Genomic DNA, 21,568 nt, shown 5'->3' with positions numbered 1-21,568 from the left:
GAGTATTGGCAACGAAGTTCTTATTCTTGCAGGTGCGCTGGCGCTGAAGAAAGAAGTGGGCCTCTTGAGGAGATCCGAGCATGGTGAGTGTCACGCAGCTGGTGCAGAGAAACGCAAAGCATGTTTCTCAGGCCGGGCGTGGTTTAAATAGTCTGTAGGTATCCCAGGAATCCTTGGGCTGAGTCACACCTGAAAGACTAGACCGCTCATCCAGTTCAAGGAACTGAATTACATGGGGCATCCATTGCCCCATAATACATTGCAAGTCCAATACTAAGTGGATCTCAGGACTGTGTGTGAGCTTGGTGCCAAAGGCACCAAGTCTGAGTCGAAGTAGGTGTATGGGGAGATGGAGAGGCCCTTAGGGGCCGACTAGGTGGCTGTGACCTGGCTCCAGCCTGATATGCCGGGGGGGCAGGAAATGTGACAGCACTCCTCCCCCCCCTCCAAGGCCCTTCCCCTCAGGTCCCGGCTTGTTTGAGTGGTTTTGGTGGAACCTCCTAAGCAGACGAGGTGCGTGGATGTATTCACAGGGTTCCCATGTTCTGGCCTGGGGACCATACCCTTTCCAGTCCACTAGATAGTATAGTTTGGATCTGACATACTTGGAATCCAGGATGTCCTTGACCTCGAATTCAGGCTCTCCTGCGATCTCTATTGGCTTTGGTGCTGGTGTCACACGGGTCCCAGGTTGAACAGGCTTTAAGAGAGACATGTGGAACACAGGATGAATTAGCATATTAGCTGGTAAGGCTAGTTTGACATCTACTGGATTTATCACGAAGGTGATAGTGTATGGGCCTAGGTATCTTGGACAGAAGGTTCGGGTCCCTTTAATGGGTACATGCTTGGATGCCAGCCAGACTTTGTCTCCCACTTGGTAGTTAGGGGCTTTGATTCGGTGTTGGTCTGCAAATTTCTTCTGACGGTCCTTAGCTTGGAGTAGGTGTTCTGCTGCCCTTTTGAAGGTTTGTGAAATGGTTGTATGTAAGGATTTATTTGCTGGCATTTCTAAGGTCGTAGGGGTGTCCAATTCGGAAGTGTGTGGATGTCGACCATATGTGGTATAGAAGGGTGTTTGCCCAGTACTGGTGTGTAGGGAGTTGTTATAGGCATATTCAGCAATCCATAATATATCTGACCAGCTCTCCTCAGCTTGATGGAGCATACAGCGTAGATACTGTTTGAGCGTCTGATTCGTTCGCTCAGTTTGACCATCCGTTTGGGGATGGTGACTGGTGGATAGTCGGATGTCAATGTGAGCCAAAGAGCAGCACTTCCTCCAGAAATTGGACACAAACTGAGTACCACAATCCGAAACCAGTACCGAGGGGAAACCATGGAGCCGTTCGATGCATTCCAGAAATACTTTGGATAGAGTGTAAGCGTTTGGGAGCCCCTTTAGAGGGATGAAATGTGCCATTTTTGAAAAAAGGTCCACAACTACTAGAATGTGTTGAATCCCTGACTGGATGGTAGGTCAGTAATAAAGTCGAGGGATAACGTGTGCCAGGGTGCTGGTGCCTGTCACATTTCACGCACACTCTGTGGAACAGTGTTTCCTTAGCGGCTGAACATATTCCCGAAGGGGACAGATGGGATGGTTTCCTTGCCATGGTTCAGGATGGCCAGGATGCCATGCGTGAGGCCGTTCAGTCAGGTTTGGACATGGCAGATTGCATCAGCCGGTCCATGGCGGCGAGCAACATGATACACAGGTTTGCGTGGTTGCGGAAGTCGGGGTTTGCTCCTGACGTGCAAACCCGGCTCCTCAACATGCCCTTTGACGGGGAACATCTTTTTGGCAGCAAGGCTGACGAGAGACTTGAGAGGTTGCAGACCTCCAAAGCTGCAGCGAAGTCATTGGGTGCTGCAGTTCGACAACCTCTGCCTTTTCATCCTAGAGGATAGCAGTGGAGGGGAGGTTCCTTTTGTTATTACTCATCCTTTGGTAAAGCGAGAGGAGCTCCCAGTCAAATGGGCCACCGTAGGAGTGCCAGAGGCGTAAAACAGGGTACTCGAGGTGGCAAGGCCGCTCGGGCAGTTGCCTCTTTGCCCTCAGGTAACGCCACAGCCACTTCAGCTCAGTCATGAGGCCATGTCCCATGGTTCGCCAGTTGGGGGAAGGCTGGCGCAGCATCTTGCAGAGTGGTGTGCCATTACTTCAGATGTGTGGGTTCTGGAGACCATAGCCCACGGCTACTGTCTTCCTTTCCGGCAGAGGCCTCACGTCAATCCACCGGGGAATCTCTCTTTGAAGAGTCCGGATCCGCTCCTTGCGCAGGAAATTCAATCCCTGCTGGAGAAAGGCACCATAGAACTGGTGCCTGTAGCGGAGAGGAACAAGGGATGGTATTCCCCTTATTTTTTGATTTGCAAGAAAGACGAGGGATTGAGACCCATCATGGACTTGCACGATTTGAACAAAGTTCAAGATGGTTACTCTCTCTCAAGTCCTCCAGGCCCTTCAACTTCAGGACTGGTTGGTGTCTCTCGACCTCAAGTGAAAGGGGCCCCTAGGGGACCCTGACGTCTATGGAAACAAGGCGGGTCACTACACACGATAGAGACGCCAGACACGAGGTGGTATTCCCAAAGCTAGGGTTTTATTGCAAAGAAAAAGTCTCAGTTGGCCAACTCGGTCTCACGCCCCGTGAAGTGTATCTCTAGACCTCGAGGGACGCAAGAGAGTGAATTACGTACATCAGTTACATATATACAAAATGCATATCAAACAATCAGCTATGACATGGTTAACACCCCCCTTTATTGGGTTTCTTTGAACTGGGTGTGATGATGGACATCTCCGACCACTATGACACCTTCAAACATCTATTCTAGCAACAATTTGCAATTTGTGAGTGTGAAGGCATCTTTCGGTTATTGAATAGAACACAGCACTTTTGTTCTTGGAAGTGAACTACATATGGGGGGAGTTGCATTCCGGACCTTGCTATCTATCAGGTGCTATTCGTGTCCTGGGAGCCGACATGCTCTAGTGGGCTCAGCAAAGGGTGGCCACTAGAAAAGCATAATTCAAGCCTTTAGCGGTATTATTCTAACATATTCTACCATATAACGAGACTGGCTGGCAGCTGTGAAATGATTAAATATCCTGCAGCTCTGCTTCAAGGCTACATTCGGTAGGGAGCCGGGCATTCTTCCTGGCGCTGCATACGTTTGTGTTTCAGCGAACTCTTGTTATCCTCACGGCCCTGTGGCCTTGTCCTTTTCACATACAGACAACAATGTTTCATAGTCGAGCAGTGTAAGCGGAAAATATACTGCGAAGCAATAGGAACAGAAAGCAATGAGCAATGGTTACAAAACAAAATGGCGATTCTTGTTACATCAAAATGGTCGTTCATTGGCAAACTCGAAAACCTATATTCTGTCGTATCGTGCATGAGACGGTTGGCCCACGGCCACCAAAATGCGTTCGCGGTCTCAAATTAGAGGTATCTGTATTTCTAGACTGACACAAGGACGCTTATTATCATGTGCCGATACATCCAAAGCACAAGAGGTACCTGAGGTTCGCGGTTGGCGACACGCACTTTCAGTTTCGGGTCCTGCCGTTCGGATTGACCTCCGCCCTGAGGGTTTTCACCAAGCTCATGGTAGTGGTGGCAGCGCAGCTCAGAAAAGGGGGCATTCACGTCTACCCCTACCTGGACGATTGGTTGATCAGGGCGCACTCTCCCGAGCAAGTCCTGGATCATCTGTCAGTCACCTGCCACTCCCTCCACAAGCTGGGCTTCTCCCTCAACTTAAAGAAGTCCCATTTGACACCAACTCAGAGGCTCCAGTACATCGGAGCAGTGCTCGACATGTCCCTGGGGCAGTGTTTTCCTCCCCAGGTGAGGGCTCATCACATTCAGCAGATGGTGCACACGTTTCAGCTTGCCCAGAGTCTCCCAGCGTTCGAGTTCTTGAGATTGCTCGGCCTCATGGCATCCTGCATTCTTCTGGTGCCGGAGGCCAGGTTGCGGATGAGATCTTTGAAATGGGCACTCAAGCTCCAGTGGTCTCAGTCCTCCGGCAGGATGTCGGACCCTGTTCTGGTGCCGTCCTCGGTCGCCCAGGACCTTCTGTGGTGGCCCGACAAAGACAATCTGATGAGGGGGACTCCATTTTGGCTGCCCTGGCCGGAGGTGACGATCGTGATGGACGCATCCCTCACGGGATAGGGAGCTCATGCCAACGAGTTGACAGTCAGCGGTCGCTGGTCTCCGTCGGAGTCCAGACTCCATATCAATCTATTGGAGTTGAGGGCCGTCAGGCTAGCCCTGAAGGCTTTTCTTCCGACTGTGCGAGGAAAGAATGTCCTGATCCAGACAGAAAATACGGTGGCCATGCACTACCTCAACAAAAAGCAGATGGGGGGGGGCAGCGACACTTCCTCTGTGCAGGGAGGCGATGCAGATCTGGTTCAGGGCAATCCAGCAGGAAGTTTCGATCTCGGCAGTTCATCTAGCCGGAGACAGAAACGAGACAGCGGACGCTCTGAGCAGACAGAGCGCGATCTCTCATGAGTGGGAGTTGACTCAGGAGATTCTCCTGGAGATCTTCACACTTTGGGGGACCCCTCAAGTGGATCTCTTCACCTCCAGTGCCAACCAGAAGTGCAAGAGGTTCTGCTCGCTGGAATTTCATCCAAAAGGATCCTTAGGAGAAGCGTTTGTGGTGGAGTGGTCATTCCCACTGCTGTACGCATTTCCTCCAGTCCCCGTCATCCAGCAAGTACTGCGGAGGTTATGGAGGTTCGGTTCCCAGATGATCCTCATTGCTCTGGCGTGGGCATGGAGGACGTGGTACCCGGACCTTCTCGACTTGTCCATCTGTCCTCCTCGTAGTCTCCCCTACCGAGACGATCTGCTCTCACGGGAGGGTGGGTCAGGTTCTCCATCCAGAGGTCAGATTCCTCAACCTTCACGCTTGGTTTCTGAAAGGTTGAGGTATAAGGATTGGGACGTCCCTGAAGACATGATGGAGGTGTTGCTCTCGGCCAGACGGCCCGCAACTAAGTCCCTGTACCGTTGGCGTAAGTTCTGCGACTGGTGCAGTGTTAAGAATGTGGATCCTTTTGCATGTGACATTCCCATGGTTCTGTCTTTTTTGCTTTCTTTGCCCCACAGGGGCCTTCAAGTGGGTACCATTAAAGGTTACCTGGCGGCGCTGTCCATATTTAAGCGCTCATCTGAAGAGTGTTCCTATTTTAAAATTCCTTTAATTTCTCAGTTTCAGACAGGGCTTACTAATGTGTTCCCTCCATCACCTTTCCAGGTGCCCGGTTGGGATTTGAACCTTGTTCTCAAATTTCTGATGGGTGCTCCATTTGAGCCTTTGCATTCGTGCCCTTTGAGACTGTTAACTCTTAAACGGTTACTTCCGCTCGCGGAGTGAGTGGGTTACAGGCACTTTTAGTTAAGCCACCATTCACTGTGTTTCATAAGGACATGGTTGTCCGTAGAGTTCGTATTTCCTTTCTTCCGAAGGTGGTGTTGGAATTTCATTTAGGCCAGAAAGTTGTTCTTCCAGCGTTTTATCCTCCTCCAGATCCTGGTAAGGAAGAGGAGAGGCTCCATAGGCTTGATCCTAGGAGAGCGTTAAGCTTTTATATTTCACGCATGTCCCGGGTCAGAGTGGACGTGGTCATGTGAATCCATGCCAGGCCCATGCTGGAGAACAACAGTTACAGGTAAGTATCTTGTCCTTATGTATACAAGAAAAGGTAGCAGGCACCCCTCTCTAGATAGAACATGGCATGATAACCTGTTCTGTGTTTATTTTCCCACTTTGAGAATCTGCAGATATCGCTTTTTGCTCACTTTACTTTTCACAAAGGAGGAATACCCATTTGCATAACAATCTTTGTCCTGCTCACAAAGGCAGTCTAGCACCGAAATGCCAGGCAAACCTCCTTTGAACGAGAGTACCAACATCATCCATCCCCATACACGTGTTTTTAGCCTTATTGGACCTAATCAGTGAGGTGGAGCTGTGCCTCTCTGAGTACAGTGAGAAAGGGGTCCACGTCTGGGTTCCCCCAGGTAACCTAGAGTAACCAACCCCAAGGTTCTTGCAAAAATACAAGAAACGGTAGCTGGGTTGCTGTTGGTACTCTTGTTGAAAGGAGGTTTTCCTGGCATTTTGGTGTTGGACTGCCCTGGGCGATACAAAGACTGATATGCAAATGGTTATTCCTCCTTTGTGAAAAGTACAGTGAGCAAAAAGCGATGGCTGTGGACTCTTGGAGATTGTGCTCTAGAACATTGTAGCATCTCATGTGCTAAATGGAATACCAATAAATGATCTTGGACCCAAATGACCTGACAGACTCAAAATATATGGCAAAGTACTACCTTGTTATCAGCATAAAATAAAGTAGGGTAATCTGACGAAATAACAGACAGTATCTCACGCACTCACACCCAGATGTGATTATACAAAGGTTTTATACCTCGACGTGCATCATCTATGACATCATATGTTACAAACTATAACCTATTGAAGGGAGGGATTGGTTAGGGGAACTTATGTACCTATAGTATACATAAGTGTTAATAACTTCATTGGATACCCTTATCCGTTGGCACACCTTGAACTACCTCTAAATACATATAATACTGATTATAGCGGAAAGAAATAGCAGCGGGTTGGTCTTTGCAACATTGTATAGCATATTGCTACATAGACCCTCTGAATGATTGGCATGCTTTCCCAACCTTGGACTTTCGGCTCGTCAGAAGAACATAAGCAAATCTAAACGTGGGTGCCGCCAGCAATATTAGACTACTTCCAACTTTACCAATTAGTCCATCGTCTCTAGTCAGTCAGGCCCCAAGCCAAGGCTTCTCCTTTGTAGTTGACCGCAAAACCTGGTCTCTGTTCTGGGACATTCAAGAGAGTGTAGGCATACTATTATCTTCATTTTAGCTTAATGAATAGCCCTTGTTTTCAGCTTCTGAATCAGGTGTGAGGAGACATGCATTTGTCCATCTCGACTTTCTATTTACTGCTATTTGATTTAATTGTGCTGGTGTCATTACAATTCTCTGCCTCTGGAGACTTGCTCACTCCATCTTGCATAGACTTTCCGCATCTTTAATTGTCTAATACTTGGCTCTTGCAGATGTTTTCTCCTTTAATTAATCTAAGAGAAATACATTCTTTGAAATATCATCCTTGATCCCAAGTAAATAGACTCTTTTTCATTCCTTACATGTAGCTGTTTTTCCAGGGTCTCCTGACTCTGCAGCTATGGTCTGTCTGAGTTAGCTTGAATGGTTTAAATATGTGTCCGGCGTCCATCTTTCCATCAGGGCCACCCTAGCCATATTATGCTTTCCTCTGCAGCAAGCTTCTATATGCCTGATCTGCCTTGTGTTTCTGCGTATATACATTTCTGATGCTTGTGACTCTGCTTAGTCACATGCTGTGAATATAGTCTGACATCTAGTGGTAATCGCGGAGTATTGTATCTTGTCTTTCGAGGATCCAAAGGGGACGTAGACCTGGGCGTGCTTGTAACACTATCCTTAACGTGACGTGTAGTGTACCCAAGATCCCTCACGTGTCAAGGTCCCTCAGATTGTTTTTTTCTGCCCAGCTAGCTGGTAGCCTTATGTGGTGCTCGGAAAATTGCTAATATATATCTTTGTCCATGATCTCCGGTCGTTTTATTATTCATCACCCTTCACCAATGACTACTTCACAACCAATGCCGAAGACAGCGGATGACAACTCCATACTTTGGCAGCTGGTGCTGCGTTTGACGCCGTCGACCTTGTGGCTTCGGCCTTCTGCTAGGCCTACACAGTAGGGAGAGTGGGGTCCAGGGCTCTGTTTCTTTTCAAGAATGCATTTCCTTCTCTCCTCTATTTTGCCTTCTGGTTTTGCTGTTGCTATTAACCTGAGCTGTGGACAGGATGCCTTTTAAATGTTGCCCTTCTTGTAACAGCAAGTACCCATTGAAAGACACACACCAGAGTTGTAAAAAGTGTCTACCTCAAGATCATAACAAGCAGTCCTGTCAGTCTTGCAAGCTTTTAGGTCCTAAGATGATAAAAGAATGTCAAGTAAAACAATGGGTGGCCTACGCCATGCAACAGGCTGAGAGTAGCTTCCCCGCTGCCGCAGGTGCCTTGAGTGATGAGGAAGTAAGCGACAACTGTGGCTCTGACACAGAGGCCATTGACATATCTTCAGAGCAGCCACGCTCTAAAGGGTATGTCCCCGGCAGGCAGGCCACGGGTTCTACTATGTGGAGTGTACACTCTGGCGACAGAGACACACACACACACACACACTACAGAAAGGAAAGCATACAACCCCCCCCCAGCCTCCTCAACTGACTTGTTGGGATGGTCAAAGGCACCAACGGGTACACAGATCCTTTCGATGGAACCCACCAGTCTTCAGGGTCAGCCGCCGTACCCACAACCGTCTAGGCGGCATGCGCCCAGGCACTCCAGTCACAAAGTTATCAGCTCCAACCTCATAAGAGTGAGTCGATGCCTCATAAGAGTGCGTCAATGCCTAAGGTTTCGGTAGTGCCGAAGACGGTGCCTAAACCGCAAGACCCGTCAAAATCTCTCCAAGATATGCCGAAAATCTGCGAGAGTCTCGCAAACATCATATCAGCTGTGAATAGACCTAAAGACACGTTGAAAGACACGCCAAGATGCTGAGAAGGTCAGGAAGAATATTCTGATGGTTCCCAACCCCTGTCTAAACCTCTGTCAGGCAAGGCTTAACAGTCTAAAGACACAAGGCACCAAGAAGAGCTGTTTCCATCTCCACACCCTCTCGGTCATCCTCATGGACCAGACACAGATGTGAGGGGTACAGGAATAAACTGTCTAAATTTGTGGACTTTTCAGAAAAATGTATCCACCCTAAAAGCAAATCCAAAAAATGGACCTTTGTAAGTGAGGTTGAGGAAATTACTTTCACAACAAAATGACTACACTATTTTCAAAATCAAATGTATTCAATATCAATTGTTTACGATTCTTGAAACTGTTTGCTCATAGAACACATAAGTCCTTATAAATACACATCACACAGTTCACTCCACCATACATTCAAACTTGCATTCACACGCATCCAATGTTCATATCTATACATAAAAAAGGGGTATTTCCAAACCCCCAACTAAACATCAAACTTAAGTAATTGCCTTACACCTATATCAACTGTAAGTATGTATTCTTTTTTGTCAAATAGCTCCTAAGCTTATTTGTAACATCTACACATGTTTCTGTCATTGAGGGTAGATCTTGAGTAATACCTAACCCGATGGCATCTGCAGGTGGAAGATGTTTTGCAGCAAAAAATCTCCATTAATACTTTAAGCGGTAGTCTCAACTATGGATGAAATCCTCAGTGCTCCACGGATATAAATTGCAAGAAGCCTTCTACTTTGGTAGGGCCTTGTATAGTGTGGTCGGTGTTACAAATCACCTTACGGCTGTAATGATGGTCTGTCGCGCTTTGCCGCTATCCCGGAGGATAAACAGGATCTTTCTGGACTAAATTTCCAATCTCGGTTTAGTATTCCGTAGATGCAGCTCTCTGTCTTGCAAGCCACTCGTCCAGCTAAACCTCTGCTTTCCACAATTCGAGTTGGACGGTTTGCCAAGAGAGGAAGACTACAATCCTACTATGACTAAACTTTAGAGGATCTCCAGCTACACTCCTCATGAGGAGGTGTTTGAACTAACAATACCAGATGAGACCCCTCAGGAACTTTATGATGGTACGACGTCCTTTCATCGCATGCATTTCCATCCCCTGTCATTTTATCGTGCATATTACAATGAATATGCTCATCAAATTTTTTAGGGGGGTGGGAAAAGGCAGATAAGGGTTTGGGCTGGTAGGCAATAGACAAAAGTAAGTGTGGGAGGTGCGAAAAAACGATCAGCATTTTCATTGGAATGTACACGTTAAAATGACAGGAGATGAAATGACAGGTGATGAAATGACATGGGACCCTTATGATTAGGGTGAGGACCTCGTTGATGAACCTGTAGACCACTCCCCAGATTGTGGTGATGAGCAACATGTGGGTGAGGCACAACGGCTGTCAACATCCACTACCCCGGATCCAGACACACTGTGGATAGATCCTCCCGCTTTACCACCTATAAGACAAGCATCCCCCATCGATGACCAGATGACATTCAATGCTATCCTTAAAAAATGGCTGAACACTTTCAGATTGTTACTCAAGAGGCGGTGCAAGACATTGGGCCTCATTACGAGTCCGGCGTTAACCGAGGCGGTAAAACCGCCTGGTTAACGCCGGACTCGTATTACCATTCCGCCTCCGTGATTCCCGGAATTACCGGGACATTACAACCCCGGTTTTCCGGGAATCACGGAGACGGAATGGTGTAAATCCCCATTCCCATTGAGTCCTATGGGACTCAATGGGAATCGGGATCATGGAAACACCGGCAGCATCTTGTAATGCTGCCGGTGTTTCCTCGTCCGCCTGCAGGCGGGCGGTGTTAAACCCGCCAGGTCAGACCTGGCGGGAACATCACTTCCCGCCTGCAGGGGTCGGGATCAGGCGGTCCGGAAACAACGGTGGCGGCGGGTTTACCGCCACCGTTATTTCTGGACCGCCACGGTCGTAATGAGGCCCACTGACTTTGTAGAGGATATTTTGAAAGAGAAACCACCTTCAAGTCAGGCGATACCTCTGTTGAACGCCATTAAACGGCGTATTGCTCCCTCTTTGTTGACTTCATCACAAATAAAGGCAGTAAACCTACGATTCAAGAAACTTTTTTGCCCCTCGCCACAGACCCAGTTTACATCCGGGGACATGCCACTCCTGATTCCCTAGTGGTAACAATGACTAGGAAGAGAGCAGGAGTACCTCCAGACATGGACTGCAAGAAGTTGTATGCCCTGGGGAATCACATTACATCAGCAATAGCCTATTCCACCAGGATAGCTAACAATTCCACATGGTTGGCTAGTTACAGAGACATGTGGGATGTCTTAACCCACTAATCCAAGCCCTGCAACATCACTGTGCATTGCTGGCAGCAGAAACATCATAATGGCACCGGAAAGCATGCTGCTCGACAGACATCACCAGAAAGTGCGCAGTGACAACCTGAAAAATAGGCCACCATCTACCTTTGCCTATTTCAGTGGTAACACAGGAGACCACTGCCAAAACCCATCATTTGGCTGCTCACAGAGCAAAATCATTGCGGATGAAACAGAGTTGTTTCAAAAATCTGTTTTTATTTGGTGTCAAATTTGCACAAATCATGGCTCACAAACCACCCAAAAAGATCCAACCTCCTTGTTGGGTGGTCAACATCATTCTCCCGCAAGAATCTACATAAATATAAGGTCCACAGAAGTGTATCTATATCTGAACAAAGTTCACTTTTGAGGATTGCTTGCTGTCAAAAATGGGTGTAATACCGTTACTCACCTCTACCAGAAGCCGGCGTTTTAAAACCATTTTGTGTAAAGTTGAACATTGAACCCTAACTATGCCAAAGAAAGGCTTGCTATCAGAAGCCTAAGAGTTGGATACAATTTAAAACTATATTCTGAAAAGGCTTGAAGCAAGAAATTGTTTAATGTATGTGTTAAAAATGTGGGTTATATTATAAGAAAAAACCATTTTTAGACATTGGGTTAAGAGTTAAAAGTTTCCCACCCTGTATTCAAACAAATTCCACACCTTCTCCTGGACAAAGGGGACTTCCCCCTGCCCTTGGCTAAGAGATTGACAGGCTGGTGTCAAAAGGAACTGGGAGTGGCACCCTGGCCTGTTGCTCTCAGTGCAGACAAAGGAATCCTTGGGCTGAATAGAAAATGCTAATTCGGGTGTGACTGAAAACAAACTTCTGCCAGGAAGGAGAGACATGTGACCTCTGAGTCAGCACAGCTCTGAAGGCGGACCAGACTGAAATGTGGATTTAACATTGGGTTAAATATATGTTTTAGAAAAATGCTTATAACAAATTGCACTAAACGGACAAAAATGTGAAACTTTGAGATTGTTAAAATGAAAAATTCGCTCACAGTTTAAGACTAAGCTGGACTCTGTGCGATGTTCTGAGACCAAAACCCAGAATTATTCATATTGTAGCTACTATGTTTATGCCAGGAACCTGAAAAATTACAGAAATGTGCTCAGATGAGGTGTGCATGCATGTCTAAAAATCGGTGCAGAAATAATATTGAGAAATCCACCAAAAGCGCAAAAAAGTGGTCATTTCCGAACCAAAGCTCTTAGGAAGATGAGAGTTGAACAGAAATGTACCTTAGTTAATCTGTCATATGATTTATGTAGTATTAACAAGTTGTGTATATTGTAAATATGTGTTTTATGAAAAATAAGATATGCTGTACAGAGACCAAGGGGAGTGTTTTTCCCCAAGCCATAAAGATGACACAGGATGACACACTGATCCTTTCTCCATTCAGGGTACAGGGAATCCTCTAACCTATCAGATCCTTAGAGGGTTGGGCATTGTAGAATCAGCCTCCCCACCCACTTTGGAAATACATAAATAGGGACTACTGAGAACAGACAAGACACACACTTCTACTTCTCAACCGATTTCTTGGCGAAGCACCCTGCAGATAGACTCCAGACTCCAGACATCGATCCAGAACCAAGCTCTATAACCAAACTCTAGAACTTTGAAGAAGAAGAGGCCAAACCCAAAAGCTGAACCCTTCTCAGCAGGCCTGCAGAATCTATCAACCTGATTCTAACCCCTAAACTTCCAAGCGGCTCTCACATTCAACAGCCGGGCTGTGCTGTTTTGCTATTCTAGCCAAGAACCCTGTGCTAGAACCAAGATCCAGACCCAGAAAGCCGAGCTGTATCCAGAACCCGTCAGATCCTGTCCAAGAGGCAGCGCAGACTGCAGTGCAGTGCTGAGACCAGAGTTCCTGAGACCTGTCCGCTGGCGAGAGAGAATCCCAGCTAAACCCTTGACCAGATCTTTGACGGGGCCCACTCCATTTCAAAGCCATAGGAGTGAGAATCTAGTCTAGATCTGTCCATAACCAATCTATTAGCTTAAAGTAAGACTATTCCATCCATTTCAATCTGTCCAGAAGTGCATTGCAGAACCTCTTTTGTCTATCCTAAATTCTCCTCTCCTCCACATAATCCTTGATAATTGTAGAAATAATCATCTTGGCGCTAATATATATTGTCTGGAGAAAGGCAATAGTCTCGTTCAGACAGAAATCATCCAGATGCGCCTCTTGATAGGTGGCTGGCCTGTCGTGTAGTTGGCGGCTCCATAGACACTTTAGTGTTAAGAAATCTTTGTTTCTCATCTGTAAAGCGCATCTGTCATTATTGAAATCTTGACTTTATTTCTGAAACATCTATCTTGATTAAAACCTCTGTAACTTTTGAACTAGAACCAAAATGTTACTGTCATTTTGAAGCTAAGAGCCTCAGCTTTCTAACGAACCCAAAACAACATTCCAATTCCTTATAGCTTTGCTGTAATCGCGTTTCCCGGGCGCAGAAAAGTTGCAGCGAATTGCAAATTAGCTCAATTTCACCACATGCCAAAATAGCTGTTTCTTGTTTTCAACTGCTGAATTTCGTTTTCAATCTTATAATCATTCATGAATAATTGCTAGTGTTGACCTGTACCAATCCAAAGTACCTCTCACTGGTGCTGAGTCCCCTTAAGTGAATTAAAATCATTTTAGCATATTTTCACATTCATTGCAATCACATTCAAAAGCATTTTTGACCTGTGTTTAAAATCATACCTGTTTTCTCTAAGCTTGCTGGGGGAACTGGGATTGAACTGCATTATTGATGGTAATCCTGAAACCTGTGTGCCCTCATTTCCACCTCTTCATATTGCATAGTGGGGGGAGTGAGTAGTCACAGGGGAAAAAGTGATCATATTGTCTTTTGTGGAAATCATATCTAGTTTTATTTCTGTGTTGCATTTTTCCTGTCTTGCATTTCCTTGAACCCATCCAAAGTATTCTCAGCAACCTTATCCTTCCTATTCCTACTCCTAACTGATTAAAGAGATTGTTGGTATTGTAATATTACCCATTGCTGCTCACTGTACATATTCATGCGTGTGCTATTCAGATATTATTCTATTCATAAAAGTGTGATGTATATATTGTTCAATTCTTCAAATAAACCTTTTAATTTTCAAAACAAACCTACTTCTTGGCACAGTGAGATCGGGCGGGAAGATCCAAAGAGAGGGGTGTTATATAAGGGTTCATCATCCAGATTTAAAGAACTTTGACATAACAATATATAAATAAGGGCTTCCATTGGGCAACCCATACTAAGCATTGACTTAGTTGGAGTGCTGGATTGAAGCCACTTACAGACGTCCAGTAGAATCTGCTCCAGCTAGGCCTGCAGGAAGTCCCAGAGTCAACACAATCACGCCTGCTGGTGGTTGTGTCAGAGGTGAGGCAGGTGAATCAACACATTCTCAAAAACACCCTGGATGCTGCAGAGACATCAGGACGAACACTGGCCAAACGTAGCTTTTTGAAAAGGCATGCTTGGTTGAAAAATTCGGGATTCAAACCGGACAAATAGGTATCCCTCATTAACAAGCTGGTAGAAGAATCTAACTTGTTTGGAAAGGTGCTGTATGAGGCTTTAGAGGAACATGAGACCTTAGTCACTAAGCCAAATAACAGAGACCCTATCAGCAGCGAGGAGGTAACTCTTGCCGCTCCTTTTCCAGACAACCTTTCCCACGTTCCCCTCACAATCAGTACAGAAAGGAAAATATATTATGGTCCTCAGGACAGGGGGCAGCTGCCTCAAACCAATATCGGCCAAGAGGACAGCACTGTGGCAAAGGAAGGGGTAGAGGTACCACCCCAAGAAGCTCCCCCACCTCAAATAAAAACGGACTTACCGATCTGGGTTCCCTCCCATGCCTCCCCGGTCAGGGGACGGATAATGTCATTCTTCCATGCATGGGAGGGAATTACCACAGACCCATGGTTGCTGTTTCCAGTTCAGCCAACCACCTCGATAACGGTCACCAACATCCAGGTGATTGTCACCAGAACATCTGAAGATCCTAATACAAGAGGTTGAGCTCCTGCAAGAAAAGGGCGTGATTGAAGTCGTCCCGGTTCTAGAGGTAAAAGAGGGTATTTATTCAGTGTACTTCCGTGTGCCCAAAAAGGATCTCACCATGCGCCCTGTGCTAGACTTGTGCCCAGTGATCAAATTTGTCAAACTGCACAAGTTTAGTATGACAACACTGCAAGAGGTAATCCCTCTTCTAAAACAGGGGGATTACATGGCAACATTTGACATGAAAGATGCATACTTTCATGTTTCAATGCTGCCAGTGCACATAAAATTCCTAAGGTTCATGATAGAGGACAAACACTATCTATTCAAGGCCCTTCCCTTCGGCATTGCCTCAGCCCCAAGGATTTTTACAAATGTACTGGCAGTAGTAGTAGCTCACCTGTCTAGGCAGTCCATTCCAGTCTATCCTTACCTCGACAACTGGCTAATATCAGGGGACTCGCACGGAAAATGCCTATCAAACACTAAAGAGACAGTAAATGTACTCTTCAGTATGGGATTCTCAATAAACGTCAAACAATTTGTGGGAGCTCTAATCTCGACAGAAGACGGCCCATTCTTCCCCTCCAATGAGAGGTTTCAAAACATGCTGTTCTAGATCCCTAACTATGTAGCCAGTCACTAGGTGACTGTACACAAGGCCATGTGACTGTTTGGGATAATGGCTTTCTGTATTTACTCAGTCCCACATGCACTTTTGCAGACAATGGGATGATCTAGTGGTTGTTTTGGCAGCCTTTGTTCTCTCTCTGCAGTGGTGGTCGAGGGAAAACTTCTTAAAGGGGAAGACCTTTACAACCCCCACAGTAGAAGCCACTATCACTACGGACACATCTCTGATGGGGTGGGGGCTTACCCCTTTCATCGCACAGCGCACAGCGGTTGGTCCCCAGAAGTACCATCAAAACACATAAACATGTAGGAATTGTTGACAGTGTTCAACGCCCTAAAAGCATTTCAGACACAACTTCAGGGGAAGACATTACTGGTCCTCACAGATGGCACCATACCCTTGTATTACCTGAACAAACAGGGGAGCAAACACACTCCAGGGCTATCCAAACTGTCCGAGAACATTTGGAAGTGGGCTCTAAAACACAGGATGTTCCTCCTGTCTCAACACGTTCCAGGGGAACTCGATCTTCTGGCAGACATGCTCAGCAGAAACTTCCCTATTCCCACAGAGTACGAAGGGCAATTACACAAAGACATTGTCTCCAACGTCTTTGTGGAATGGGGCTTCCCATAGATCGACTTTTTCGCAACTCTTGAGAACGTACAATGCCAAGATTATGCCTCCAGTTACCGTCAACACCACTCCAAGGGGAACAGTCTCTGGATCACATGATCCGGGAAATTTGTCTACACGTTTCCCCCGACTCCCATACTCAACAAGATAGTGGACAAGATTCACCAGGAACCAGTCACAATGACTCTGGTGGCCCACATGTGGGCCTGCCAAACCTGGTTCTCCCATCTGCTGGCAATGTCAGTCTCTCCTCCTCTGAACATAGCAGCCTGGCTCCTGAGGTCATAGAGTTTGGGCACCTCCAACTTCCTCAGAGATGTATGGACATTTTTAAAGAGGCAAGAAAGCCTAAGACCAGACATTGCTACTCCAATAAGTGGAAACACTTTGTTATCTGGTGCCATTCTATGAGCATCAATCCCATTGACTCCTCCCCAACCCACATTTTGTTATACCTGACTCATCTACTGGACTCAGGTCTGGTTTTTAATTCACTGAAGGTCCACCTGGCTGCACTTTCAGCATTCACTATGTCCCGAAAGGAGGAGTTGTGGTGGAAGATCCCAGTTACCAAGGCATTTATGCAAGGGGTTAAAAGACTTCATCCCCCTTTTTCAAACCCAGCCCCTGGGTGGGACCTAAATGTGGTATTAACTAGACTAATGGGATCTCTCTTTGAACCTATGCATAAGGCTAGCCTTAAGGCTCTCATTTACAAGAATGCCTTCCTAGCGGCAGGCACTTCAATTGGGAGAGTTCGTGAATTACAAGCCCTTTCAGTTCAAGACCCATTTGTCACAATTAACAAAGATAAGGTAGTTTGGCGCGCTCGCCCTAGGTTTGCATCTAAATTAATTTCAATGTTCCATGTGAACCAATCAGTAGAACTGCCCACCTTCTTCCAGAACCCCACTAACATGGCAGAAAGAAGCCTACATACATTTGACATACGTAGAGCGGTCATAGTTATCGGGAATAAACAAGACCACTAAGAAAGACAATTCAGTTTTTTGTTTCAGTGCAGCTGGTAGAGAAGGGGACCCTGTCTCCAAGTCAGCCATCTCAAAGTGGATTGTAAACAGCATCACACTCTGCTACACTCTTGCCAAGAGCGATCTGCCCTTCAAGCCTAGAGCACACTCTACTCTGGGCACTGGGGCTTCCATAGCATTCATTGCAAATATTCCTCTTCAATCCATTTGCAAAGCAGCAACCTAGGTCCGATTCTCAGGTGGGACACCCCACCTTCAACTCTGGGTACTGCTCGCTAGTCTATGCACAACATGTGACTCTAAACAGATTCACAAGCATCAGAAGACCTGCATTTCTTACCCTAATAGCATTTCTGCTTAGATTCACATGTTAGTCATAAGGTTCCTTCACGGCAGAAAAAAACACAACCAGAGGAACCTTGACGCGTGAGGAATCTTGAGTACACTACACGCCACATTAGTGATAGTGTTACAAGCACGCCCATGTCGATTGTCCCCTTTTGATCCTCGAAAGACAAGATGCAATACTCTGTGATTACCACTAGATGACGGACTATATGCACAGCTTGTGTATGTAAGCAAATACAATAATCAGAAATGCTATTACGGTAAGTAATGCAGGTCTTATTAATCAGCAAGTTACTTTATCCTCTTTGCATATACAATTTTTTCATATTATATTACATGTTTCTCTCCTGTATGATGTCAATTTGATGTCACTCTGCTCTTGTCAGATTTCTCTTTGATGTCCAATGGCGTGTGCAGACATCCTTCTACCCTCTCATTGCAAGAGTACATTTGATATGGTTGTCTGAGTGCATATCGTCTCTCATACACTCAATATGGTTTTGGGATGATACCTGGTGTCCCACATAGGGTTCTTCGCTTACTGTTCCAGTATGACAGAGGTGATGGGGCAGAAGCTATGGATAACAGGTCCACCAGCTCCTCTAGAAGATGTGCATTAATGCACCAATAGATGATTTCTCTTATTTTATCATTAAGGGTTAAGAACATAAGCATCAACTTTAACTTAATTAATCTGAAACCATAAATGAGGATTTAGGAAGGAATATGAAGCTGATCCTAATGCCAGGCTTGAATATTTGTTTACAGTGGGTATTTGTTTACAGAAGGAGGGTGTAGAACTCCTTGTTCCCCACAGATGACCATGACCTCAGGTAAAGTTCCAGTAACTTCTTTATTTAGTTCCAGTACATTATGATGGTCATATAATGTCAGGTACATCTGGGTTCAGGGCAACATACACCTGCATCCTCCCAGGTAGGCTTACATCTCCCAACTGACCACATAGAACCCCAGTCACACATAAACATTCTAACCCTTAACACTCCATTGTCAATCAATACACTGACCAAAGGTTCCATTAGGATGCAGGATGATACCAAATCCCTACATATCTCCCTTCCTTAGGGACATAAAAACACAAGTAGATAACTTAACCATAATGGCTAATAACAACACGCACACAAACAACCCCACGTTCAATGCACTTGCCTCATCACTCCTAACTGAGAACATTCTGCTAGTCTCATTACATATTCCAAAATAGTCCACGCAGCCGTGGGACACAATTACAATCAATGCCCCTTCCTCTTTCTACCAAGTGAGGAAAAGGCACCCAACTGCTCAAACATCCTTACTAAAACATTTACAAAAAGAGGCACCCATACCTCTCTTCCTAAACTTGACTTCATCGTCCCACAAAAGAACACACACACATCTCCCTCACACCCAACAATGCAAACCGGTATGTACCTAAATACACACCACCTCCAACTAGACTGAGTATCCCAGATACCCGGGTAACTACTTCACTTCTTGTGACACCATTACCCCTAACTTGCCCATGTTGAAAGTATTCCTAAAATACAATACAGCTCCTATTAGGGAAAACCACACTTCATTCACACCAGCACCATACCAACATCAATGACTCTACTATAGTCTTTGCTGTATCATCATGAAACTCTGAATGGTTTCTAAACCAAACAACCAAACAAAAAACTTTGTTTGACACTTAGCACTCTAAACTTTAGCATTAAATAAGGTCTTAATACATCTGCATTACAAAAGTCCCACCTGTGGAAATAAAACATTAGTGCACATAACTATACTTCAGATTCCACATACCAAACTCTAGCAATGTTGTCAATGCAACCTATATTTCATTAAATGTCCAACTGTGGAAGGAAAAGCGTGTTAGTTAAACATGACCGCACCACTATTTTTTTTTTCTTTGCATCATAACATTACCAAGTATTTGTTGACAGAGGTAACAGAGGCCACAACTTTTACACACCATCCGTGCACACCTATCAAACATGCTAACTACCACTTGCAAGAAACCTCTCATACCAATGTACCTACAACATAAATACCAAATAGCATTTCAGAAAACACTATTACTACGCATATCTCAATCTCTTTCTACTAATATGCAACTTTAACCTACTTAATAAAACCTCATATTTGGATCACTTAATCCCTTGGTTGACTAATTACAAACACCCTTGAGACCTAAATCCAATCTAAAAAACTATAAACTTTGTTCTCTGCTCTTAAGCTTCAACAACTTCCATGAAGTACCCCTATTACAGGACAACCTATCCGACAAGAAACTACACCTGACAACATACAGGTTCACGCTCTCATGCACTCACGCTGTCCAAATGCCATTCAGGCCTCACATGACAACAGATTCTGAATCAATAACTAATTATAACTACTTAACCAATTCAATGAAGGCAAGACCAAATTGCTTCCTTTACTTATGATCGTGAAATCATCATCTCTTAACTTAAAAGTACCTCTGTTATTCATTCCGGCAATTAAGATCATTCACAACTTAAGCTTTTTTTTAAAAAAAATTCCAACGGGCGGAAATGCAGCCGCCCGCAACAGAAATTGGTTTACCAATCCATCTGCCACACTTCCTTTTGTAAATATCACCTCCCGAAGCGTTCCTTTCCTGGTATGTTCATAATGCTGCTTTTCATTGCTGCCAGCCGCCTGCTATAAAAATTGTACTCCCTTTGCCTCCTACCGCATCTCTCAGTTCTTAAGTAGGCTCCAAGCCCCTCAGGAACTACTGACAACATGCCCTCAAAGTTCCTCATCACCTCATACGAGTGATAGCTCATCAGGCACCTCCTTAGCGCTGCTGCAAATGGGCCCTTGCCCCTCCAGGCACTACACATGTTGTCTTGGGCAATATTCTTTCATCTCTGCACATGGACTCTAAGCCCCTAAGGTGCAGCCACGGGCTACAAGTCTCTTAGGTGCAGGTATGGGCTCCAAGCCCCCTCAAACGCTGGAATGGCCCCCCAGGACCCTCCTCTGCTCCAGGCGCTTTTCACATTCGCCACCAATCTTCTATTTAACATATAGGTACAGCTTAGGTTCCCAACCTCTTCTCTTGCTGCTGCCCCAACTCCAGGCCTCAAGCTGTACAACATCACTCCTCATTGTTTCTTTTCCCGGCGCAGCTTAGGCTCCAAGCCTCTCCTGTTGCTACTGCCTTAGGCTTATAGTCCTCAGTTGCACAGCATGCCTCCTCATTGCTTAATTTCCAGGCGCAGTTTAGGCTCCAAGCCTCTCTTGTTGCTACTGCCTTGGCTATATCCCTCAGCTGCCCAGCATGGCTTCCTCATAATTTCCAGGCGTAACTAGGCCCCAGGCCTCTTCAAATTGCTACTGCCATGGGCACCAAGCTCTCCATGCTGCAGCTAGTGGTCCCAGACCCCTTAAGCAATCAGTCTCTGGGCCCTCAGCCCCTCCTCAGTCTCTTGCTTTCCTCTTTCCCTGACCTGTCCTTCTAGTGACAGGCCAGCTGGCCCCTGGCTCTGGCGCAGCCCCTTACTTTCTGCCCCTGAGCTCCATGCGCTGGGCCCTTCTGCGCCTACAGTTTTAAGCGCTCGCCCTACCTGGGAGGTCTTCTTCTTGGGTTGGGGGGAGGTGTATGTGCCATCTTCAATGCTGTCCCCCCAGCACAGCCAGCATCCTCGTCGCCAATGTAGAACTCCTTGTTCCCCACAGATGACCATGACCTCAGGTGAAGTTCCAGTAACTTCTTTATTTAGTTCCAGTACATTATGATGGTCATATAATGTCAGGTACATCTAGGTTCAGGGCAACATACACCTGCATCCTCCCATGTAGGCTTACATCTCCCAACTGACCACATAGAAC

The 21,568-nt window shown here is 45.9% G+C and overlaps 1 protein-coding gene across 4 annotated transcripts in view; it reads left to right on the top strand.

Annotated features, from left to right (window-relative positions):
- Positions 1-21,568, top strand: part of DIAPH2 (diaphanous related formin 2) — a 5,141,990-nt gene that overhangs the window by 245,920 nt on the left and 4,874,502 nt on the right. The gene's annotated exons all lie outside the window — the stretch shown is intronic.

This window comes from Ambystoma mexicanum, chromosome 5p (genome assembly GCF_040938575.1).
Source record: "Ambystoma mexicanum isolate Mex_15411 chromosome 5p, UKY_AmexF1_1, whole genome shotgun sequence".
NCBI lineage: Eukaryota > Metazoa > Chordata > Amphibia > Caudata > Ambystomatidae > Ambystoma > Ambystoma mexicanum.
Note: the sequence above shows the minus strand (reverse complement) of the source record. Positions and strands in the feature narration are given on the sequence as shown.